Below are 26,880 nucleotides of genomic sequence, written 5' to 3'. Positions count from 1 at the left end.
CATAAATTTACAAGTTTTTAAAAATTTTTATGCTCTCATCTTTCAATTCAATTGAAATTCAATTGAAAATAGGGTGTAAATTTTTGGCATGTGCTTCCATTACTAATGTGAATTGCTTTCTTATATTTTGGTAAATTCTTAAACTCAAGTGTATTTCTTAAACTGATCATTGAAAATCAGCCAAAGGTTATTTTCATGACTAGAATTTATTGCTGTATGAGCCTACCAAAATTGCAAATTTTGCTTTCTAGTCATAGAATTTTAAAATGTTATATTCAACAGTTTTTATAATGCTAACATTAAATAAATAATGTTGTAAATAAATAGAGCAGGATAATTATCTTTGATCTCATGGTTAAGTTATTAAAAGTATTAGGATATTGAATTATAAATAACATTAGGATAATTCTGTTTTTCCTGACTCCAAGCCCTTATAATTTACAAAGACTCTTTTGAGATAATTGATGACAGTTATAATGCTCTACTTTTTTTATAACTCCCCTTGTTTGGGAAACCATTTAGGATAACTAGCGGGTACACTTATTAATTGCTTAGAAGTTTACTAAAAATAAAGCTACCACTTTACAACATTTCTTCAAGTAATATATTACAAAATACATATTTTATAATTAAAAAATCCATTTGGAGTTCAGTAAATTTAACCCCATTTGTTGTTCATCATTCAGCTAGTATTTGGAAGTGTAGAAACTGTACTTTATAGTACAGTTTGAAATCAAAAGTGTGGTACTTCCAGACTACTTCTTCTTTCTCAGAACTGTATTGGCTATTTAGAGTTCTTGATAGTTCATACAAATTTTAGTATTGTGTTTTCTGTCTGTGAAATATATTACTGGAATTTTTATAGGAAAAACACTGACTCTTTTAGATGATTTTGAACTGAGTGGACATTTAAATAAATTAATACTTCCAATCCATGAATGAACACAAGATATCTTTTCATTTGTTTTGTATCCTTCAGTTTCTTTCATCAAATTTTTGTAATTTTTACTATATAAAACTTTTACCTTTTTGGTTTAATTTATTCATAAGTATTTTATTGTTTTAATGCTATTATAGATAAGAATTCTCTAAAGCTGCTTTTTCACATATTTTATTGTTAGTGTACAGAAACATGATTGATTTTTTTGTATACTGATTTTTTAGTTTGCAACTTTACTGAATTTGTTTTCTAAAAGTCTTTGTGATTTTCAAAACATAAGATCATATCATCAAAAAAAAAAAAAACAGTTTTACTTCTTTGTTTCTGATTTATTTCTTTTTCTTGCCTTATTATAGGAGTAAGAATGGGCAGAATAGTGTGAATGGGCACCCTTATATTCTTCCTGATCTAGAGGAAAAGCTTTTAACTATTCATAGTCAAGTTTAATATTAGCTGTGGACTTGACATATAGGCCTTTATTATGATAAGATATGTTTCTTTTATCCCAGTTTCTTAAGCATTTTTATAATAAGTAATGTTTAATTTTATCAAATGTGGGTCAAGATAACAGACAGGATAGGGAAACATACAAAATGAATTGAAAGTAGTTCAAAATTAGCATTTTTAGTTAAAAATATGTCTGAAGTGCAGAGAGGTTTAGCTAGTAATAAAAAGCATCCCAGATAAACTTGAACAAAAATGTTTCAGACACAGCTAAAAATATAAATGCTATAAAGCTTTTTACATTTCACTTCTGTTTGATTTTCTTTAACTTCTTTCTCAGAAAAAATCAGATTTCACAAAAGTTTTTCAAAAACTGGTATAGAAAACAATGTGTTTCGGAGCACATCCTACTGCACTGGAAGGATTGGAATCACAGTCCTTATCTCTAGTGTTCAGTAAGATGTGAAGTACTTCTAAGAAATGATTCTGCTGGTCTATATACAAAATATGACATCGCAGGCAAAAATTGTGAATTGTCAGTGTTTACCTTAACATACTTAAATAATTTCTCTAATAACTGGGACCTATCTCAGTTTTTCATGTTTGGATATATCCTGTGCCCCTCAGACAGAGTAGATAATCAGGCTTCTATCTTCTTGGTTAGAAAAAAATAGCAATCTGAGGTTGTTAGTTCATCCTCAATTGTAATTGGTGAGGTGTTAGGGAATATGGCAGTATGCTGAAATATTTGTGTGTACATTTGTGTGCACACACATGCACGCACGCATGTTGGTGGCATGCTGTCATGTAACAAAAGGTACCAAAAACCTTCCTTTTAAGTTCATACACCTGCCAGAAGTTGTGGCCAGCTTCCTCTCCATAAGACTTTATAAGCAGTGTGAGAGCCAGCTCTGCAAACACTCATTTTCGTTCTACATGATATAAGTGATGTGTCCATTTGTAGAATAATTCTGTCATGGAAAGTGATGAATTGTTTCCCGCATAAGAGATAAGAGGAAGTTTTTTCCTTCTTTAAAGCCAAGGGAGTTGGATTCCAAGAGAATCATTTTTAAAGCCTGGAGCCCCATACAGGGTGAGGGTATTGGTCTTTCATGCACTAGTTCAGTGTCTATGCAACTAGAACAAGAGTAAAAAATATAAGTTCTCCAAAGATAAAAAATAATACAGATTCCAAATATGTGCACATACATTACTGCCTCAAGGTTGAGGAAACAAGGATGGTCATGATAAGAAATGCAACTAATAATATGCATCAGCAGAGTAGAGGGTAATACCAACAACTGGAGAACAGGCCTAAAGGAGGACTAAACTTGCTTTAAAAATCCGTGCTGAAGTGAACTGCTCTGGAATGATCTACCCACTTGAAGTTTGCCAAGGCATCGCCTTGAATCCCACAGCTCAAGAATGAGGGTAATTAAAACACCCAAACCAAATGGGGATGGATGTTGGGAATGAAAGCAGACTGTAACCGATTTCAGTTATATAACAATATTTCTGTATTTTACCTCATGATCCTCACAAAACTCCTTCTTACCATTCCAAGAAGATAGAATATATAAGGAGAGAAGCAGATATAAGAAGGGCTTTATATAAAAGTTGAGACTAAAAGTTAAAAAAAAAAAAAAAAAGCTACCCTAAGTTTTAAGAAGTGTGGTGAAAGTATTTCAGAAACTCAAAACTCATTATAAAGTTAAGGAATTATACTGAGAATTCAGTTAATGAGTTACTATTGGAAGGGAATCCTTGTATGGGATAGATGCCACATTTTAATTAGAAATAAATAAAACTTTATTCTCAAATGGTTTGAAATTACTCAGCCCAATTAACTTGAATGTGTAGATGAGTCGTGAGGTACAAAATTAAACCAAATGAGACACTTTACCCATGATATCATACAAACTGAGGACAGAGTACTTTACTCTGGATATTAGTAGAGATAAAGTTATAGGGACTTTTTCTTTTAAGGAGTAACAGCTAAATATTTTTGTTATCATTTTAAGATAATAAAAAGGAAACATTCTCAGCAGAGTCCTAGTCAGAGGTGTTACTGATGAAATTTCTACAGCCTCTACCACATGGGCCTAGATAGGTCTTTCCACTTATGGCATGATCTTCCCCCAAGGGTTTTAGTATTCCTGCAGACGAGCAGAACTTGTCATTTCTGCCATACCTTTCTCTTCTGTGGTGAGATATTGATGTATTTCTAGTGTCCATAGTTCACCACTAGCTGGTCCTGTTTTTTACTATCCTATATGTTCTGGTGGCTGAGAGGTTAAAGCGTCTGCCTGGAATGCGGGAGACGAGGGTTCCATCCCTGGGTCGGGAAGATCCCCTGGAGAAGGAAATGGTAACCCACTCCAGTACTCTTGCTTGGAGAATCCCATGGAGGGAGGAGCCTGGTAGGCTACAGTCCATGGGCTCGCAAAGAGTCGGACCACGATTGAGCGACTTCACTTTCACTTTCACTTTCTATGTTCTACCCAGAGAAGGCAATGGCAACCCACTCCAGTACTCTTGCCTGGAAAATCTCATGGACGGAGGAGCCTGGTAGGCTGCAGTCCATGGGGTCGCTAAGAGTCGGACACGACTGAGCGACTTCACTTTCACTTTTCACTTTCATCATTGGAGAAGGAAATGGCAACCCACTCCAGTGTTCTTGCCTGGTAGAATCCCAGGGATGGGGGAGCCTGGTGGGCTGCCGTCTATGGGGTCGCACAGAGTCGGACACGACTGAAGCGACTTAGCAGCAGTAGCATCAGCAGCATGTTCAACCAGAGATAGAATTTTAAAACATAACCAACTTTATCAATGCAAGTCAGAAACAGATGTCAAACCAACAATCTGTCTCTCCAGTTACCATTCAAAACCGGTCACACAATGAAACAGCATATCAAGTGGTAGATATTCTATCCCACCCTATGACTCACTTTTAATTTTAATTAATGTATGTGCTGAGAAAATTTGCTTGTCTGTGAGTAAATGGTATTTGGAGCTTCATTATTAACTGGTATTTGTAATAATTCTTTGAATTTCTCCCTTCTTGTATTTCAAAAATCACCTAGAGATCACTCAACAGAATTATTTTCAATGATTCATCAGTTGAGAATTCAAACAGCACCTTGCTAAGTTTGGTTGAAAACAAATTATTAGAAGCCATTTGACTACTAAAATATTTTTCTTTCTGGAAATGCTACCATATATTTGTAATTGAAGTATAGTTGATTTATAATATTAGTTTCAGGTATATAATACAGTGTCAATACTTTTTATACATTATACTCCACTTGCATACATTTACTTTTAAGATACTACATATAAGTGAAACAGAGTATTTGCCTTTCTCTGCTTGACTTATTTCACTAAGCATACGACTCTCTAGGTCTACCTATGTTGCTAAAAATGACAGTTTTGATTCTGTTTTATGGCTGAGTAGTATTGTAGTAGTGTGTATCATATCTTCTTTATTTGTTGATGGACATTAAACTTGCTTCCACATCTTCCTGCTATTGTAACTAATGCTGTTATGAATGTTGGAGTGCATGTACCTTTCTGAATTAGTGTTTTTGATTTCTTAGGATATATACTAAGGATTGGAATTACTGTATCATAGTTTTCATAGGAGCCTCCATATTGTTTTCCATAGTGGCTGCACCAATTTACATGCCTTCTGGAAGTGTGCAAGGGTTTCTTTTTCTTGCATCCTGGCAAACATTTGTTATTTGTGTTTTTTAATGTTAATAGCCATTCCGACAGATGTGAGGTGTATTTCATTGTGGTTTTGATTTGCATTTCTCTGATTAAGAGTGTTGAGCATCTTTTCATGTGCCTGTTTGCCATCTGTGTTTCTCCTTTCAAAAAATGTTTATTCAGTTCTTTATTTTTTAATATAAATTTATTTATTTTAATTGGAGGTTAATTACTTTACAGTGTTGTATTGGTTTTGCCATACATCAACATGAATCCACCACAGGTATACACGTGTTCCCCATCCTGAACCCCAATCCCTCCTCCCTCCCCGTACCATCCCTCTGGGTTATCCCAGTGCACCAGCCCCAAGCATCCTGTCTCAAGCATCAAACCTGGACTGGCGATTCATTTCATATATGATATTATACATGGTTCAATGCCATTCTCCCAAATCATCCCACCCTCTCCCTCTCCCGCAGAGTCCAAAAGACTGTTCTATACATCTGTATCTCTTTTGCTGTCTCGCTTACAAGGTTATCGTTACCATCTTTCTAAATTCCATATATATGCGTTAGTATACTGTATTGGTGTTTTTCCTTCTGGCTTACTTCACTCTGTATAATCAGCTCCAGTTTCATCCACCTCATTAGAACTGATTCAAATGTATTCTTTTTAATGGCTGAATAATACTCCATTGTGTATATGTACCACAGCTTTCTTATCCATTCATCTGCTGATGGACATCTAGGTTGCTTCCATGTCCTAGCTATTATAAACGGTGCTGCAGTGAACATTGGGGTACACGTATCTCTTTCCCTTCTGGTTTCCTCAGTGTGTATGCCCAGCAGTGGGATTGCTGGATCATAAGGCAGTTCTATTTCCAGTTTTTTAAGGAATCTCCACACTGTTCTCCATAGTGGCTATACTAGTTTGCATTCCCACCAACAGTGTAAGAGGGTTCCCTTTTCTCCACACCCTCTCTAGCATTTATTGCTTGTAGACTTTTGGATTGCAGCCATTCTGACTGGCATGAAATGGTACCTCATTGTGGTTTTGATTTGCATTTCCCTGATAATGAGTGATGCTGAGCATCTTTTCATGTGTTTGTTAGCCATCTGTATGTCTTCTTTGGAGAAATGTCTATTTAGTTCTTTGGCCCATTTTTTGATTGGGTTGTTTAATTTTCTGGAATTGAGCTGTAGGAGTTGCTTGTATATTTTTGAGATTAGTTGTTTTGTCATTTGCTTCATTTGCTATTATTTTCTCCCATTCTGAAGGCTGTCTTTTCACCTGGCTTTTAGTTTCCTTTGTTGTGCAGAAGCTTTATTCAGTTCTTATGACTGCTTATCAATTGGATTTTTTTATATTGAGTTGTATGAACCATTTATATATTTTGGATATTAATCAGTATTGTCATTTGCAAGTATTTTTTTTTTCCCCATTTAGTAGGTTAGTAGGTTGTCCTTTCATTTTATCAGTGATTTCCTTTGTTGTTGAAAAGCTTTTAGTTTAATTTGTTGCCATTTGTTTACTTTTGCTTTTATTTCCTTTGCCTTAGGAGATGTATCCAAAAATATTTAATACATTCTATGTCAAAGAATATTTTATGTTCTCATATAGGAATTTTATGGTTTCTAGTCTTTGTTTGTTTGTTTGTTTCTAGTCTTACACATAGACTTTTAATCCATTTTGAGTTGATTTTGTCTGTAGTATCAGGTAATGTCCCACTCTCCTGTAGCTGTATAATTTTCCCAGCACCACTTTTAAAAAGACTTTATTTCCTCCATTTATATTTCTGCCTCCTTTGTTGTAGATTAGTTGATCATAAGTGCCTGGGTTTATTTCTGGGCTGCATTCTGTTCAGACCTGACAAAGCATATGAATGGGGAGGGCGGGCAGCCATATTGGCTCTTACACAGGCAGCACATGGGTCTCTGACTGTGGCCATAGCAAACTGATCCCTGACTCACACTGAGCACTAGCACTAGTCCTTCTTATTCCAGTACTTCTCTCCTCTAAAGTGAGTGTGTCAGTGCTTTGAAAGAAGAACACATGGAGCCAGCTTGAACCCAACTCCCAGGCCTTCTTTTCCAGCAACTTGGTACCCAATCCCATCTTCAGTAGGGTGGTGACAGCCATTAAGCAGAAGATAAGCCTCCTCACACCTGGCTCTGATCCTAGCCCCTCCATCTCTGCCCTCCTCCCCGCCCCACCCAGGTGATAGCTTCCAGCATACTCTGAGAAAGGTGTGATGTATATTCACATCAAATCCAGATCTCACACCAAAGCCACTGGGGGCCTGCAGATTATATAGGAAAGCTCCTAGGTAAGGACACACCTTTAAGACATGATAGGTAACTGTTTCACCTAGTTTCATAAAGACAGAGGAAATTAAGCAAAATGAGATGATAGAGGAATTCATTTCAGTTGAGAGTATAAGAGAAAAACCCCTAGCTGATGAAATGGAAATAAATAATTTACAGGATAAAGAATTCAAATCATTAGTAATAAGAATACTAACTGAATTAGAGAGAAGAATACCTGAACACAGTGAGAGTATTAACAAAGAACTAGAAAATATAAAAAGGAACCAGTCACAACTGAAGGATGTAATTATGGAAATGAAAAACACACTTGAAGGAATTAATAGTACAGTAGGTGACACAGAAAAACATGTTAAGTGGTCTGGAAGACAGAATAATGGAAATCACCACCTGAAAATGGCAAAAAGGAAAACAAATTTTAAAAATTGAGAATAGTTTAAGGGTCTATGAGACAACATCTGGCATAGCAACATTTTTACTTTATTTTAGGGGTCCTAGAGGCAAAAAGGAGTAGTGTATTCAAAAACATATTTGATGAAACTATGGCTGAAAAATTCCCAAACCTGAAGAAGAAACATGTTCTTGTAAAGGAAGTATCATGTATTTTACCAAATTTGACTAATAATGTCAATTTTATTTTTCTCTACTAGTACCTAAAGTTGAGTATTTAGTTAATTCTTTAGTATAGTGCCCCAAATCATAACATTTAGGAATTAATTTAAAAAGGAATATATAATCCCATAAAATGAAAACTGTAGCAATTTCTGGAAATTATGAAAAAAGGCCTAAGTCAAGAGTTACCTGCTCATGGATTAGAAGACAAGATACTAACTTTCCTTAGGTTGGCTGATAGATTCAATGCATTTATAATAAATATACTCTGGCATTTTCTAAAAAAGAAAAAAATTCACAAGTTGGTTATAAAATGTATATGAAAATGAAAGCAAACTAATATAATTCATCTAAAAATTTTTTAAAAAGAACAAAATGGAAAGGCCTACACTAACTAATGTTAAGACTTAAAAACTACATTGATAAAGGAAATGTGATTTTGGTAAAATGTAGGATGAATGGAGAAGGATAGAGTCCAAAGTAAACATACCCATCCTTAAATGGTAAACTAATTTTTAATGATTAACCAATTCAGTGGGGAAAATGTGTTTTTAATAAATTTTGCTTATACAACTATATTCACAACACACACACACAATTGCCTTGAAATAGATCATAGACATAAATGTAAAGCAAAGATTATAAAACTCTTAGGAAAAAAAAAATGTATGAGAGAAAAAAATCTTTCAGCTTGGTGTTAGCAATATTTTCTTTGTCATAACAAAAAATTTTAAAAGAGAGAGAGGGAGTTTGAACCAGATGGTGGAGGAGTAGGTAGATGTGGAGTACACCTCTCTCCACGGATACATCAGGAATACACCTTCAGACACAGAAGTGCATGTAGAGCACCGGCTGAGAACAGACAGGAGTACTGACCAGCAAAAAAGAATATACAGAACCACTCAAAACTCCGTAAGACAAAGGAACTAGGGGGAAAAACAGGAGTGTTAGTAGGAATGGACTTGCCCTCCGTGAGTGGGGGAACTGAAGCAGGGGTACGATCCCCACATCGGGGCAATTGTTTGAGTCAGAGGAGAAACATTTAAGGCTGAGAGTTAAACAGCTGATCTGTGGCAGCCTAAATGCAATGAGAATCAAACAGTCCTTACTGCCTCTATACATATCCCAGACAGGGACACAGGTCCCAGAGAAGGCACAGCAGCTGGGAGCCGGAGTGTAGGGATGGTGGAGCAATCCCAGGGCAAGGGCTCCTGTTGACTGGGGCGAGACGGATTGAGGGGATGTGAGGGAGGAGATTGTGGTGGGAAATGCCTGTGGAGGAAAGCCAGGCAGCCATGGAAGCAAGGTGATATTGCTGAGTCATGCATAGGGGGTGGAGCCATCACCATATCTCTGTCTCCCCATACACCAGCATCAGCAGCAACAATAGAGAGTTTGGCCCATCAAATGCCTGACACACTGAACTATAGAGTAGGACCCCACCCAGGGTGCTCCTTTAAGTGACTGATGCATCGATCTACAGAGTAGGACCCCAACCAGGGGAGCCCCTCTATATGCCTGATGCTCTGAACAACAGAGAAGGACCCCAGGCAAAGGAGCCCTCTAAGTAACTGAATGGGTGGATCTACAGAGAAAGACTGGCCAAAGAGGCCTTCTGATTAACAGCTATTAGAAGCTCGAAAAAAGACTTTGATAGGGCCACAACTCCTGTGGTGGAGGCAGTCCCTTTCCCTGCACACTTGGCACCACCAGGGTCCCCACTAGCCAAGCAGCTGTGACACCTTTATGCTTAACCCTCACTGGGGCAGAGCTGCCACAGGCAAAAAAAGTCTTGTACCTATGCATACAGGGTGATTTAGGTTATGTCCAGCTTTTGAGACCCTGTGGACTGTGGCCTGCCAGGCTTTTCTGTCATGGGGGTTCTCCAGGCAAGAATACTGTAACATATTGGCCAATACTGGTTGCCATACCCTTCTAGAGCACTGTATTTCCTGCTGCCCTAGCCACCAACTCCCCTGAGTACCTGGTGTGGTCAGAACCCCTGTGACCCAAACAGCTGTACCACTTCCACAGCTGGCCTTCACTGGGGCAGACCCAAGTCCTCCAGGGCAACCTTAGGAGCAAACACCAGTGGACGACCCATATTCAGAGGTGGAAATAAAACCACAATTGAAACTCAGGGGCAGTGTGGCTATGAAAGAAGAACCATAACCTTCCCATCAGCTGTACAAGCTGCAGGTTAAATCCACATGATCAGCTAGGCAGACTCTGTGCCTATGGAATATATAAAAGGATGTTGAGAGCTCCCACAAAAGAAAATGCACGAGTTGATAGCTGTGGATATTGGAGGCAAGAATGCACAGGAGTAGGACCAGATTAGAATCTGAACTGCCCCCACAGCAGGTCCAGAGACCAGCACAGTGTTGGAGGGCATCCTAGGGAGGTGAGGTGGACTGTGACTCCCAGTAGTGACTCAAGAAAAACATTTATTATTATTCTTATGTCTTGACTTGTTCTGTAGATTCTTTCTGATTTTTTTTTTCCTTTTTTTCCCCCCTTTTCCTCCCCTCTCTCTTGTAGTTGTCAATTTTATTAGCATTATGAAATCTAATTAAGCTTTTGAGCTATTTTTTTTTTTGTCAGTCACATTTTTTATTCTTGTTGTAAACCTTTGCCTCTACATTGAGCTCTTGCGGTTCTGTGGAGTTTGGGGTTTTTTTTTTTTTCCTATCTTCTTCCTTTTTTATTTTTTTCTCTATTTTTAATTTTAATTTTTAAACCTATTATTATTTTTTCTACATTTATTCCTTTGTTTGCTTTTCCTACTGTTCTTTTCCCCTTGCAGCTAATCTTTAATGTATATAAATCTTCATCTACCTCTATTTAATTTTTCATATCTATTTTTTCCTTCTTTTTTCTTCCTTTCCTCTCAACATATTTGTTAGTTTTGATTTCATTGCCTTATTCCCCACTTGGCACCTTGCTTTAGTTTTGTTTTCCAGTTTGTGCTTTAGTTAGTTTTGTTCTTAACTGGCAGATATAATTTTTGATTTCCTTTTTCACTGGGTCAATCTACTATACTTTATTTTTGTTGGGCTGTTTTGATTTTCCTTATGGATGTATATGTATATGTGTATATTCCATTATTTTAATTATTATTTGGCTGATTTTGTAACTTCCATTTGTCTGGGGTTCATCTTTGGTTTTTCATTTTGGGGTATTTGTTTTAATCTCAATACTATAACAAACCACTTGTGGAATCCACAGGCCTTGAGCCTTTGGAGTGGAAACACTGATTCCAAGACCCTAGATAACCAGAGAACTAACCCTAGGGAGTATCAAATAATGAGAACACACACAAAGGAAACCACTAGAATATAAGACCTGGCATCACCCAACCACCAATAGTAGCACCCTGTGCAGGACACCTCATCTAAACAACAAACAAAACAAAAATACAAACCCAACCATCAGTAGACAGGATGACCACCTCAGTCAGCCTTGCCCATCAAAGGAAAAACAAAACAACAGCAACAAAACTCAGCAAAAAATCTAGCCCTATAAGAAGCTTACAGAAATCCCTGGACTAACCCTCAGAGGGTAGAAACCAAAAGGAAGAAAGAATTCAAGCCTGGGAGTTGGAGACCTGGGAAAAGGAGACCTCAAACACAATAAGTTAAAAAAATAATAATAATGAAAAGCCAGATAAATACTACAAAAATGAAGGAACAAACTAGAAACACAGAAGTCCAAATAAATGAAGTGGAAATAGGCAAACAACCTGAAAAAGAATTCAGAATAATGATAGTTAAGATGATCAAAAATCTTGAAAATAGAATGGAGGAAATGCAAGAATCAATTAACAAAGACCTAGAAAAAGAATAAACATACTGAGACAACAGAATTACTGAAATTAAAAATACTCTAGAAGGAATCAATAACAGAATATCTGAAGCAGAAGAATGAATCAGTGAGCTGGAAGATAGAACGGTGGAAACTACCACTGAAGAACCAAATAAAGTAAAAAGAATGAAAAGAATGGATGATAGTCTTAGAGACCTCTGGAACAATATCAAACACACCAGCATTCAAATTATAGGGATCCCAGAAGAAGAGAAAAAGATAGGGTATGAGAAAATTTTTGAAGAGATTATAGCTGAAAATTTCCCCAACATGAAAAAGGAAATAGTCAATCAAGTCCAAGAGGCACAAAGAGTCCCGTACAGGGTAAACCCAAGGAGAAACACATCAAGACACATACTAATCAAACTAACAAAGACTAAACACAAAGAAAGAATATTAAAAGCAGCAAGGGAGAAAAAACAAGTAACATACAAGGGAAACCCCTTACATTTAACAGCTGATCTTTAAGCAGAAACTCTGCAGGCCAGAAGGGAATGGCAGGGTATATTTAAAATACTGAAAGGGAAAAAATATACAACCAAGATTACTGTACCTGGCAAGGATCTCATTCAAAATTGATGGAGAAGTAAAAAGCTTTTCAGACAAGCAAAAGTGAAGAGAACTCAGCACCACCAAACCAGCTTTACAACAAATGTTAAAGGGACTTATATAGTCAAGAAATAGAAGAGAAGAAAAAGATCCACAAAATCAACCCCAAACAATTAAAAAAAATAGCAATAGGAACATATATATCAATAATTACTTTAAATATAAATGGATTAAATGTTCCAACCAAAAGACACAGACCAGCTGAATGGATACAAAAACAAGACCCATACCTATAACCTCTACAAGAATTCCACTTAAGACCTAAAGACAAACAGACTGAAAGTGAGAGGATGGAAATATATATTCCATTTGAAGAAATCAAAAGGAAAATCAAAAAATTTCTAGAAAAAAACTACAATGAAAACATGACAACTCAAAACCTATGGGATGCAGCAAAAGCAATTCTAAGAGGGAAGTTTATAGCAATACAATCCTACCTCAAGAAACAAGAAAAACATTGAATATACAACTTAACTTTACACCTAAAACAACTGGAAAAAGAAGAACAAAAAAATAGCAAAATTAGTAGGAGGAAAGAAATCACAAAGATCAAAGCAGAAATAAGTGAAAAAGAAATTAAAGAAACAATAGTAAAGATTAATAAAAGTAAAACCTGGTTCTTTGATAAGATAAACAAAATTGACAAACCTTTAGCCAGACTCAAGAAAAAAAAGAGATAAGAATCAAATCAATAAAATTAGAAATAAAAAAGGAGAGGTTACAACAGGCAATGCAGAAATCAAAGGATTATAAGAGGCTATTATGAACAACTAAGTGGCAATAAAATGGATAACCTGGAAAAATGGACAGGCTCTTAGAAAAGTTCAATCTTCCAAGACTGAACCAGGAAGAAATCGAAATTATGAACATCCCAATTACAAGCACTGAAACTGAAGCTGTGATTAAAAAGTTTCCAAAAAAAAACAAAAGCCCAGGACCAGAGGGCTTCACAGGAGAATTCTATCAAACATTTAGAGAAGAGCTAATGCCTATCCTTCTAAAACTCTTCCCAAAAAATTGCAGAGGAAGGAACACTTCCAAATTCATTCTATGAGGCCACCATTACCGTGATACCAAAACCAGAGAAAGACAACACAAAAAAAGAAAACTACAGGCCAATATCACTGATGAACATAGATGCAAAAATTCTCAACAAAATTTTAGCAAACACAATTTAGCAACACATCAAAAAGCTCATACACCATGATCAAATTGGGTTTATTCCAACCCAATCTTGGGTTGGATTGAGTATTCCAACCCAATACTTGAAAGTAAAAGCAAAGCTCTCACTGTTTCCAGGGATGCAAGTATTCATCCATTAGAGAAATCAATCAATGTGATACTCCATATTAGTAAATTGAAAGATAAAAACCATATGATCATCTCAATAGATGCAGAAAAAGCCTTTGACAAAATTCATCACCCATTTATGATTAAAAACCTTCCAAAAATGGGAAGGTAGGTTCCAAGAAGGAACCTACCTCAACATAGAAAGGCCATATATGATAAGCCTACAGCAAACAATATTCTCAATGGTGAAAAAGCATTCCCCCTAAGACCAGAAATAAGTCAAAGTATCCACTCTTGCCACTATTATTTAACATATTTCTGGAAGTCCTACCTATAGCAATCAGAGAAGAAAAAGAAAATAAAAGGAATCCAGATCAGAAAAGTAGAAGCAAAGCTCTCACTGTTTCCAGATGATATAGAAAACTCTAAAGATAGTATCAGAGAATTGTTAGAGCTAATCTGTTAATTTAGCAAAGTTGCAGGATAAAAAATCATTACACGGAAATCACTTGCATTTCTATATACTAGCAATGAAAAATCAGAAACAGAAATCAAGGAATCAATCCCATTCACCATAGGAACAAAAAGAATTAAATATCTAGGAATAAACTTACCTAAAAAGACAAAATAACTGTACACAGAAAATTATAAGACATTAATGAAAGAAATCAAAGATGAGATAAACAGATGGAGAGATATGTCATGTTCCTGGGTAAGAAGAAACAATATTGCGTAAATGACTATACTATCAAACACAATCTACAGATTCAGTGTGATCCCTATCAAATTACCAATGGCATTTTCACAGAATTAGAACAAAAACTTTCACAATTCATGTGGAAACACAAAAGACCCCGAATAGCCAAAGCAGTCTTGAGAAAAGAATGGAGCTGGAGGAATCAACCTTACTGCTTCAGATTATACTATAAAGCTACAGTCATCAAGATAGTATGGTACTGGCACAAAAACAGAAATATAGACCAATGGAAAAAGATAGAAAGCCCAGAAATAAACCCATGCATCTATGTGTACCTTATTTTTTACAAAGGAGGCAAGAATATACAATGGGGAAAGGACAGCCACTTCAATAAATGGTGCTGGGAAAACTGGACAGTTACATGTAAAAGAATGAAATTAGAACACATCGTAACACCATTGGTTCAGTTCAGTTCAGTCACTCTGTTGTGTCCGACTCTTTGCGACCCCATGAATCACAGCACGCCAGGCCTCCCTGTCCATCACCATCTCCCAGAGTTAACTCAAACTCACGTCCATCGAGTCAGAGATGCCATCCAGCCATCTCATCCTCTGTCGTCCCCTTTTCCTCCTGCCCCCAATCCCTCCCAGCATCAGAGTCTTTTCCAACGAGTCAACTTCGCATGAGGTGGCCAAAGTACTGGAGTTTCAGCTTCAGCATCATTTCTTCCAAAGAAATCCCAGGGCTGATCTCCTTCAGAATGGACTGGTTGGATCTTCTTACAGTCCAAGAGACTCTCAAGAGTCTTCTCCAACACCAAAGATCAAAAGCATCAATTCTTCAGCACTCAGCCTTCTTCACAGTCCAACTCTCACATCCATACATGACCACAGGAAAAACCATAGCCTTGACTAGACAGACCTTTGTTGGCAAAGTAATGTCTCTGCTTTTCAATATGCTATCTAGGTTGGTCATAACTTTTCTTCTAAGGAGTAAGCATATTTTAATTTCATGGCTGCAGTCACCATCTGCAGTGATTTTGGAGCCCAGAAAAATAAAGTCTGACACTGTTTCCACTATTTCCCCATCTATTTGCCAAAGAATGAAATTAGAACACTTCGTAACACCATGTGCAAAGACAAACTCAAAATGGATTAAAGACCTGAATCTAAGACCAGAAACTATAAAACCCCTTAGAGGAAAACATAGGCAGAACACTCAATGACAGAAATCAAAGCAAGATCCTCTATGATCCACCTCCGAGTGTAATGGAAATAAAAACAAAAGTAAACAAGTGGGACCTGATTAAACTTAAAGTTTTTTGCACAGCAAAAGAAACTATAAGCAAGATGAAAAGACAGCCCTCAGAATGGGAGAAAATAATAGCAATGAAACAACTGACAAAGGATCTATTTCCAAAATATACAAGCATCTCATACAACTTAATATCAGAAAAACAAACAATCAAATCAAAAAGTGGGGAAAAAAAACCTAAACAGACATTTCTTCAAAGAAGACATACAGATGGCTATTAAACACATGAAAAGATGCTCAATATTGTTCATTATTAGAGGAATGCAAATGAAAACTACAATGAGATATCAACTCACACCAGTCAGAATGGCCATCATCAAAATATCTACAAGCAATAAACGCTGGAGAGGGTGTGGAAAAAAGAGAACGCTCTTGCACTGTTGGTGGGAATGTAAATTGACACAACCACTATGGAAGATGGTATGGAGATTCCTTAAAAACTAGGAATAAAACCACCATGTGACCCAGCATCCCCACCCTTAGGCATATACCCTGAGGAAACTAAAATTGAAAAAGACACATGTACTCCAATGTTTGCTGCAGCACTATTTACAATAGCTTGAACATGGAAGCAACCTAGATGTCCATCAACAGATAAATGGCTAAAGAAGTTATGGTATATATACACAATGGAATATTACTCAGCCATAAAAAAGAATGCATTTGAATCAGTTCTAATGACATGGATGAACCTAGAACCTACTATACAGAGTGAAGTAAGTCAAAAAGAGAAAGATAAATATCATATTCCAAATCATATATACGGAATCTAGAAAAATGATACTGAAGAATTTATTTACAGGGCAGCAGTGGAGAAACAGGTGTAGAGATTAGAGTTATAGATATGGGGAAAGGGGAGGAGAGGGTGAGATGTATGGAAAGAGTAACATGGAAACTTACATTTCCATATGTAAAATAGACAGCCAACGGGAATATGCTATATGGCTCAGGAGAATCAAACACAGCTATGTATCAGCCTAGAGGGGTGGGATGAGGAGGGAGGTGGGAGGGAGGTCAGAAAGGAGGGGATATTAGGTATACCTATGGCTGATTCATGTTGAAGTTTGACAGAAAACAACAAAATTGTGTAAAACAATTATCCTTCAATTAAAAAATAGGTATAGCAGCTAACGAGATAAGAATGCTGAATATCTGGATTATGTTAACGTTCGTTTTCTGTTTTTTAATGTTCTATTCTGTTAATTCTTTTTTATTTTTTCTACATGTAAAATTAGGAATTACTTTCAAAATTAGAAAATTAAAGTTTATTTAACAGGGAAAAAATTATATCATCAAAATAAATAAAAGGGTGAAATGATTAGAAACTTCATATTAGAAGGTATATAAATGGATGATATGTAGATAAAATGAAGTGCATATTCAATCATTGCTAATCTGAGGAACACAAAACCACAATGTGATACTGGTACACACTTTAAGAATGACTAAAATTAAAATCATTGATAAAACAAAATATTTGACTGAATGTGAATCAGTAGAAACTGTCATTGACGTGGGTCTGTAAATGTATAACTATTTTGGAAAACCATTTGACTGTTTTGTGACCAGTTACATATACAACACATAATAATTTTGTGGGTAAATATTTACCCAAGAGAACTTTAATCATATGTCTACTAAAAGACTTGTGCATAAATGTTCATTGAAATTTTACTTACAGTAGCTCAAAACTGGGGGGGGAAAAAGAAACTATGTCTATCTGTATATAAATGGACAATGTTTAATATATCTGTCCAGTGGAATGCTGCTACTTAGCAGTGAAAGTAATGAGTTACTAATATATAGCAAAGTAGATGAATCTTAAAATCATTATGTTCAGAAAAAGAAACCAGAGCCTTTACGTATAATTCCATTTATACAAAAAACAACATAATCTACAATGACAAAAAAAGCAAATCAGTACTGGTAATCAGAGGTGAAGAGAGGAATGGTATACAAAGGGGCTTGGAAATCCTTTGCAGTGAAAGAAATATTCTATATTTAATTATGGTGGTGGTTTCATGAATGGTATATATAACTTAATTATTTCTCAAAGTTGATAATGAACAAAGTAAGAGCTGGTTTAATCATATATATTCATATATTTAATTAAATGATGAAAGGCAAGGCAGAATTAGGCTATATCCTTGTCAATCTGTTTCCTCTCCCCAAACTCAAGGAAAGCTCGAGTTCTTAGACCACTTTGAATTAGTTTGGATCCTTATGACTAGTTTCTTGTTTAACAAATGTGAGTAGCACTGATTGAATTCTTACTTATTTAGAATTTTGCCAGAATCCAAAGGATTCTCCTCCTGTTAGTGCCCAGGTCCTGGTCTGAATTCCCTGCCTTTAGTTTGATCTTGCCTCTCCAAGTACTTTTACATTTTTCAAAACAAATCTATGGGGTAGGTATAATTTTTACTGATCCTTTACAAGTAATTGGAGAGGCAGAAAGATTCAGAAATTTTTTAGGACTAAAAATTAAGCCTACTATTTCCCTGTCAATATAGAAACATATGTGAAGGCAGAGTATATCTATCTTTTTATAATCTTTTAGCAATATGGAAGAGTAGAGTGTATTCTTACCAAAAAAACATTAGCCACAAACCAAGTCAGGGAACCACTCTGGAGAAAATAATGCTTATGAATCATCAGCCACATGGTGAAACTTGTGATTTGTGATCTTTTCCAATGAGGGAGTGGTACTGAACACTTCTACCCAACCCCAAACCAAAAGAAATGGGCTCCCATAAAATTTCCGACCACCCTGATTATCTGGATTCTTACATCTTAATTAGAGTTGGCCAAGATTCAGACCTATGTTTCCCTCCAGTGTCATGACCACAGAGTGGCATTTGGTGAAGACGTTCTCAGTTCAGTGGCTCAGTCGTATCCGACTCTTTGCGACCCCATGAATTGCAGCATGCTAGGCCTCCCTGTCCATCACCAACTCCCGGAGTTCACTCAAACTCAAATCCATCGAGTCAGTGATGCCATCCAGCCATCTCATCCTCTGTCGTCCCCTTCTCCTCCTGCCCCCAATCCCTCCCAGCATCAGAATCTTTTCCAATGAGTCAACTCTTCTCATGGGGTGGCCAAAGTTCTCAGGGACACCTAAAATGAGTTTCCTGAATTCAGGGGATATGTGAACAGAGAGTCTAGATTATACTTCCTTCCCAATAAACTTGAAACATTTCCCATAATCACAAAAATAAAAGGGCTACATTTTCTGCTATCCTGAAAATAATTTAGAGAAGAAACAGGGAGAGTTGCATGGAATGAGCTAGTTATGCCCCACCGTGTTCAATCTGTCTGAATTTCCCCATGGGAATTTCCTTCAGTAAGTCTCTATTGCTTAAATTGTCCTTTATGGAAAAGTTTGAAAACTATTGTACTACATATGTTTTCCCAGGGGCAGTCAGATGACTGTCCAGATGCACTGTAGATAAAGCTAGACATGTGTCTCACATCACTCAGTTTCTCTTCAAGACTTGGGAAGCAATTCGACTCTACACATATTGAAGTCATTGTGATATGTTACTCCCAGAACTTTAACTTGTGTGCAAGTAAATCATGTGATATTTAAAGATGTCATTAAAAGTGAATGATTCATATTATGATTGCTATTCCTGTCAGGAAAGCCTTCTAAAAGATACCAGATGTGAATTAAACTCTCCAAGGGAAACCTGTGTTGTTTCTTGGTCTGTCAGATAATAAAATGTCAGAAGAAAGATGATAAGGAAACAAATTGCTTAAAGTGGTATATTTGGCGTGATGGAAGTTTGACGTCTTATTTTCACAACCAGATTAGATAAAATTGGAATTTAAAATTCTGATTTAATTTGGCGTGTCTGTCCTGTCTAGAGGCTGACTGATGTGGTTCTAATATTCAGTGGCCTAAAATAAAAGATGACACCAAACTTCTCTTTTCTACTTTGTCTCCAAATTCTAATCAATAGTTTCCCTTTAGCTGTGTTCTGCCTTTCAAATAAAATCGCTCAGCCTGACTTTGTGCTATGCTTATGGCTATTTCTTTTTAAAGGATAAAAATTTAGATAAAATGCTACCACCACTTATTTCCCTTGATACTCAGTATAGCAGGAATAACAGTAAATATTTTTCCCCTAAATACCCATCTGGGAACAACAAAAGTATCTTCATTATTTAAAGTTACACCAGTATGAATATAATATATAAATTGTACAGATTATCTTTTATGCTATCCAACTAAATGTATATTGAGCTTTTTAAGGGAAAATAATGATTCATGCGAAGAGTTGACTCATTGGAAAAGACTCTGATGCTGGGAGGGATTGGGGGCAGGAGGAGAAGGGGATGACAGAGGATGAGATGGCTGGATGGCATCACCAACTCAATGGACATGAGTTTGAGTGAACTCTGGGAGTTCGTGATAGACAGGGAAGCCTGGTGTGCTGCAATTCATGGGGTCACAAAGAGTCGGACCCAACTGAGCGACTGAATTGAACTGAACTGAACTGAATGATCAAAATGTAAGGGATTTGATTGATTTTTTATTAATAAGAATCTATTTGCCTGTTAAGTACACATGACAAATATATTGCCTACATGCTTACATGTGCCTTAAAACAGAGAAATGTGATTTCAAATACCAGTAATTTCTTCTGGGATTCCATCAGAGTATAAAGATTATACTGAGTATATACAAACATATTGACACATATGAAGACTTTTAAGAGAAAAAGTAATCTTTATTCTTCTATGACAATCTTTAGTATACTCAGTTTCTCCCAAATTATAATGTCTCATTATAACAGAGACATTAAATAGAGTCAGTATAAATAACTTGTTTATGAGTAGCAATGTGTTAAGTAAAAATTATTCCTATTGACGTTCTTAAATATGTTTTGAGAGAGACATTTATTACTCTAAATGCCATTTGAAATTTGTTGTTTCTTCTTCCCAAATTCAATATCAGACTTTGGATATTATAAAACCAACAGTGGAAAACCTTCTTTTCCTTATTTATGTATAGAATTCGACATTTTCCCCCACAAAGATAATTGTTTGCAGCTCATTTATGTCTTCATCAGATAAAAAATGGCACAAACTTTTTCTTGGAGAATTTCTAATAATGTTCCAAATTAATTATAACAGCAAAAGAAGAAATATTTATGTTTATAAGCCTGTGAAATCAATTTTATTGAATAATATATCTTTCTTGAAACACCAAGCCAAATATATATTATCTTTTATTTTACTCTAATATGATTTGGAGGTATTCTGTTAATCATATGACACTTTAGTCTTAGCTATATAAAGATATCTTATCTTTAAAATATACCTGGTATTGGCTCTCTATTCATATAATTCATACATGTACATATATTTCTTTTTGTTTTTCATTAGAGTAAAGAGAAATTGACACTGCATTTAATGGCTATTTTCATGAACTAAGAAAGAAAGGATGAGATGGTGTAAGAAAAACTATATGAAAAATTCCGTGGGTCCAGAGTAAGTCACTACATTTGTTCTGAGGAATGATGATTGGAGCAAGTCATTTTTAATGTGCTAAATGAAGTGCAAAATTATTGTATTAAATATATTAAGCATTTTATGAGTTTAAAATACAGAAAATACATAACATGAAAATGTGTAAACAGTGGAAAAAGATGAATGGATTAGGCAGTGTTTCAGTTCAGTTCAGTCGCTCAGTCATGTCTGACCCTTTACGACCTTATGGACTGCAGCACGCCAGGCCTCCCTGTCCATTACCAACTCCCAGAGCTCACTCAAACTCATGTCCATTGAGTTGGTGATGCCATCCAACCATCTCATCCTCTGTCATCCCCTTTTCCTCCAATCTTCAATCTATCCCACCATCATGGTTTTTTCAAATGAGTCAGTTCTTCACATCAGGTGGCCAAAGTATTGGAGTTTCAGCTTCAACATTAGTCCTTCCAATGAATATTCAGGACTCAGTTATTTGGCACTCAGCTTTCTTTATAGTCCAACTCTCAATCCATACATGACCACAGGAAAAACCATAGTCTTGACTACACGGACCTTTGTTGGCAAAGTAATGTCTCTGCTTTTGAATATGCTATCTAGGTTGGTCATAACTTTCCTTCCAAGGAGTAAGCGTCTTTTCATTTCATGGCTGCAGCCACCATCTGCAGTGATTTTGGAGCCCAGAAAAATAAAGTCTGACACTGTTTCCACTGTGTCCCCATCTATTTCCCATGAAGTGATGTGACCGAATGCCATGATCTTAGTTTTCTGAATGTTGAGCTTTAAGCCAACTTCTTCACTCTCCACTTTCACTTTCATCAAGAGGCTTTTGAGTTCCTCTTCACTTTCTGCCATAAGGGTGGTGTCATCTGCATATCTGAGGTTATTGATATTTCTCCTGGCAATCTTGATTCCAGCTTATGTTTCTTCCAGTCCAGTGTTTCTCATGATGTACTCTGCATAGAAGTTAAATGAGCAGGGTGACAATATACAACCTTGACATACTCCTTTTCCTATTTGTAACCAGTCTGTTGTTCCATGTCCAATTCTAACTGTTGCTTCCTGACCTGCATACACATTTTTCAAGAGGCAGATCAGGTGGTCTGGTATTCCCATCTCTTGAAGAATTTTCCACAGTTGATTGTGATGCACACAGTCAAAGGCTTTGGCATAGTCAATAAAGCAGAAATAGATGCTTTTCTGGAACTCTCTTGCTTTTTGATGATCCAGTGGATGTTGGCAATTTGATCTCTGGTTCCTCTGCCTTTTCTAAAACCAGCTTGAACATCAGGAAGTTCACGGTTCACGTATTGCTGAAGCCTGGCTTGGAGAATTTTGAGCATTACTTTACTAGTGTGTGAGATGAGTGCAATTGTGTGGTAGTTTGAGCATTCTTTGGCATTGCCTTTCTTTGGGATTGGAATGAAAACTGACCTTTTCCAGTCCTGTGGCCACTGCTGAGTTTCCCAAATTTGCTGGCATATTGAGTGCAGCACTTTCACAGCATCATCTTTCAGGATTTGGAATAGCTCAACTGGAATTCCATCACCTCCACTAGCTTTGTTCATAGTGATGTTTTCTAAGGCCCACTTGACTTCACATTCCAGGATGTCTGGCTCTAGGTCAGTGATCACACCTTCATGATTATCTGGGTCATGAAGATCTTTTCTGTACAGTTCTTCTGTATATTCTTGCCATCTCTTCTTAATATCTTCTGCTTCTGTTAGGTCCATACCATTTCTGTCCTTTATCAAGCCCATCTTTGCATGAAATGTTCCCTTGGTATCTCTAATTTTCTTGAAGAGATCTCTAGTCTTTCCCATTCTGTTGTTTTCCTCTATTTCTTTGCATTGATGGCAGAGGAAGGCTTTCTTATCTCTTCTTGCTATTCTTTGGAACTCTTTATTCATATGCTTATATCTTTCCTTTTCTCCTTTGTTTTTCACTTCTCTTCTTTTCACAGCTATTTGTAAGGCCTCCCCAGACAGCCATTTTGCTTTTTTGCATTTCTTTTCCATGGGGATGGTCTTGATCCCTGTCTCCTGTACAATGTCACGAACCTCAGTCCATAGTTCATCAGGCACTCTATCTATCAGATCTAGGCCCTTAAATCTATTTCTCACTTCCATTGTATAATCATAAGGGATTTGATTTAGGTCATACCTGAATGGTCTAGTGGTTTTCCCTACTTTCTTCAATTTCAGTCTGAATTTGGTAATAAGGAGCTCATGATCTGAGCCACAGTCAGCTCCCAGTCTTATTTTTGTTGACTGTATAGAGCCTTTCCATCTCTGGCTGCAAAGAACATAATCAATCTGATTTTGGTGTTGACCATCTGATGATGTCCATGTGTAGAGTCTTCTCTTGTGTTGTTGGAAGAGGGTGTTTGTGGTGACCAGTGAGTTCTCTTGGCAAAACTCTATTAGTCTTTGCCCTGCTTCATTCTATATTCCAAGGCCAAATTTGCCTGTTATTCCAGGTGTTTCTTGACTTCCTACTTTTGCATTCCAGTCCCCTATAATGAAAAGGACATCTTTTTTTGGTGTTAGTTCTAAAAGGTCTTGTAGGTCTTCATAGAACTGTTCAACTTCAGCTTCATCAGCGTTACTGGTTAGGGCATAGACTTGGATTACCGTGATATTGAATGGTTTGCCTTGGAAACAAACAGAGATCATTCTGTCATTTTTGAGATTGCATCCAAGTACTGCAGTTCGGACTCTTTTGTTGACCATGATGGCTACTCCTTTTCTTCTGAGGGATTCCTGCCCGCAGTAGTAGATACAATGGTCATCTGAGTTAAATTCACCCATTCCAGTCCATTTGAGTATGCTGATTCCTAGAATGTCGACATTCACTCTTGCCATCATATTTTGTTAGACATACATATTTATGATTGTCTTCATGAATTTTTTCATTTACTTCAATGAATGATACACTTTATCTTTTCTAATTTTCCACTTTTCTTACTTATTTGTGTGTGTGTATGTGAGCATGTGCGTGCATGTATATAATAAAACATACACTTCAAAATTTTTATGATTTCTATGCCAGCTCTTTTAACTGTTTATGTGATATATTTGAGCATTTATAACAAAGGTTACAAATCTATAGGAAGGTAAAGAGATGATAAATTGATAAAAATCTGCATTTCCATGTGTAAATTCATTTATTCATTTTTTGACTTCTCAGGATGATAAGTACTCACCTTACATCACTCAATAATGATGAAGATACCTTTTGGCCCAGCAGTAAGAATAAAGGAAACTCTTTACTTGAGAATGAAAGTGAGCCAGTAATTGTAAGTACTGCATGCTTTCCTTTTTCAGCATAATATATTCTACATATTAATTTGAAAATAAAGAGCTTATATTTCAGTAATATTAACTCAAAATAGAGTTGGAAACATAATATGTAACAGTATAGCAAAATTTTAAAGCATGTGAAAAAAATCCCTCCCCCCAACACACACCAGTAGAGCCGGACAATTATATATGATGACATCATTGCAAGATGAACCGTGGATTGATGCCAAGGGGGCTGTAAATACTTAAGGTACGTTTCTGATTTACTTGTCAAGAATGAAGCTTTACAGAGGTAAGTCAGTGTTCAGCTCTGTATTGTTATGTAACAAAACTATCCTCTAACCCTGAACTTAGTGCCTTTAAGCCACCATTTATGTATCTGTGATGTTGTGAGTCAGCAATTTGGAGAGGCCTTGTCTGGGAGCTTATTTTTTGGTCCACATGGTACCTGCTGGAGCAGCTAGGGGTGGAGGATCTGCTTCTACGTTGGTTTCTTTGCCTCTTCTAGGATCAGACACAATTAGTTAGAAAAATTAAAAGTTTACATAAATTTGACTTTGTGAGCAGTGATGACCAGTTGTAAATAACTACCTGCATATAGAAATATATGTTTTTGCAATAATAATAAATTATGAATTAATATAGTTTATCTCAGGAATATAATAAGGGTTAGCACAAAAATCTTTATTATTATTTACTTTTTAAAGTATAGTTGATTTACAGTGTTGTATAAATTTCAGGTGTACAGCACAGTGATTCAGTTATACATACATATATGTCTATTTTTTCAGATTATTTTCCCTTATAGATTATTACAAAATATTGAGTATAGTTCTCTGTGTTATAAAATAAGAATGTTGATTATCTGTTTTATACAGAGTAGTGTGTGTATATGTTAATCTCAAAATCCTAATTTATATCCCTTCTCTCCCATTTTGATTTTTGGCAACACTAAGTTTTTTTTCTATGTTTATGAGTTTCTTTCAGTTTTATAAATAGTTTACTTTCTGTCATTTTTTAAAAGGTTCCACATATAAGTGATATCAAATGGCATGTCTTTCTCTTTCTGGCTTAATGCCAGAAAGATGATAGTATGATAGTCTAACGTACATATCTTAGTATGATAGTCTCTCAGTTCAGTTCAGTTCAGTCGCTCAGTCCTGTCCGACTCTTTGCGACCCCATGAATCATAGCATGCCAGGCCTCCCTGTCCATCACCAACTCCCAGAGTTCACTCAGACTCACGTCCATCGAGTCAGTGATGCCATCCAGCCATCTCATCCTCTGTCGTCCCCTTCTCCTCCTGCCCCCAATCCCTCCCAGCATCAGAATCTTTCCCAATGAGTCAACTCTTCGCATGAGGTGGCCAAAGTACTGGAGTTTCAGCTTTAGCATCATTCCTTCCAAAGAAATCCCGGGCTGATCTCCTTCAGAATGGACTGGTTGGATCTCCTTGCAGTCCAAGGGACTCTCAAGAGTCTTCTCCAATACCACAGTTCAAAAGCATCAACTCTTTGGCACTCAGCCTTCTTCACAGTCCAATTCTCACATCCATACATGACCACAGGAAAAACCATAGTCTTGACTAGACGGACCTTTGTTGGCAAAGTAATGTCTCTACTTTTGAATATGCTATCTAGGTTGGTCATAACTTTTCTTCCAAGGAGTAAGCGTCTTTTAATTTCATGGCTGCAGTCACCGTCTGCAGTGATTTTGGAGCCCCAAAAAATAAAGTCTGACACTGTTTCCACTGTTTCCCCAAGTATTTCCCATGAAGTGATGGGACCAGATGCCATGATCTTTGTTTTCTGAATGTTGAGCTTTAAGCCAACTTTTTCACTCTCCTCTTTCACTTTCATCAAGAGGCTTTTTAGTTCCTCTTCACTTTCTGCAATAAGGGTGGTGTCATCTGCATATCTGAGATTATTGATATTTCTCCTGGCAATCTTGATTCCAGCTTGTGCTTCTTCCAGCCCAGTGTTTCTCATGATGTACTCTACATATAAGTTAAATAAGCAGGGTGACAATATACAGCCTTGACGTACTCCTTTTCCTATTTGGAACCAGTCTGTTGTTCCATGTCCAGTTCTAACTATTGCTTCCTGACCTGCATACAATTTTTTCAAGAGGCAGGTGAGGTGGTCTGGTATTCCCATCTCTTTCAGAATTTTCCACAGTTGATTGTGACCCACACAGTCAAAGGCTTTGGCATAGTCAATAAAGCAGAAATAGATGTTTTTCTGGAACTCTCTTGCTTTTTCAATGATCCAGCGGATGTTTGCAATT

General features: G+C 36.5%; 1 long non-coding RNA gene across 1 annotated transcript in view; it reads left to right on the top strand.

Moving 5' to 3' along the window:
• LOC133251023 (uncharacterized) overlaps positions 1-25,264 on the top strand; it is a 273,371-nt gene extending 248,107 nt beyond the window's left edge. Inside the window, exons 4-5 of the long non-coding RNA XR_009737488.1 lie at positions 21,191-21,295; positions 24,482-25,264. This is a non-coding gene — a long non-coding RNA (uncharacterized LOC133251023). The remainder of the gene's footprint in view (positions 1-21,190; positions 21,296-24,481) is intronic.
• Positions 25,265-26,880: the final 1,616 nt, after the last annotated feature.

Source organism: Bos javanicus, chromosome 7 (genome assembly GCF_032452875.1).
Source record: "Bos javanicus breed banteng chromosome 7, ARS-OSU_banteng_1.0, whole genome shotgun sequence".
In the NCBI taxonomy this organism is placed as follows: Eukaryota; Metazoa; Chordata; class Mammalia; order Artiodactyla; family Bovidae; genus Bos; species Bos javanicus.
This window is presented reverse-complemented; position numbering and strand designations above follow the sequence as displayed.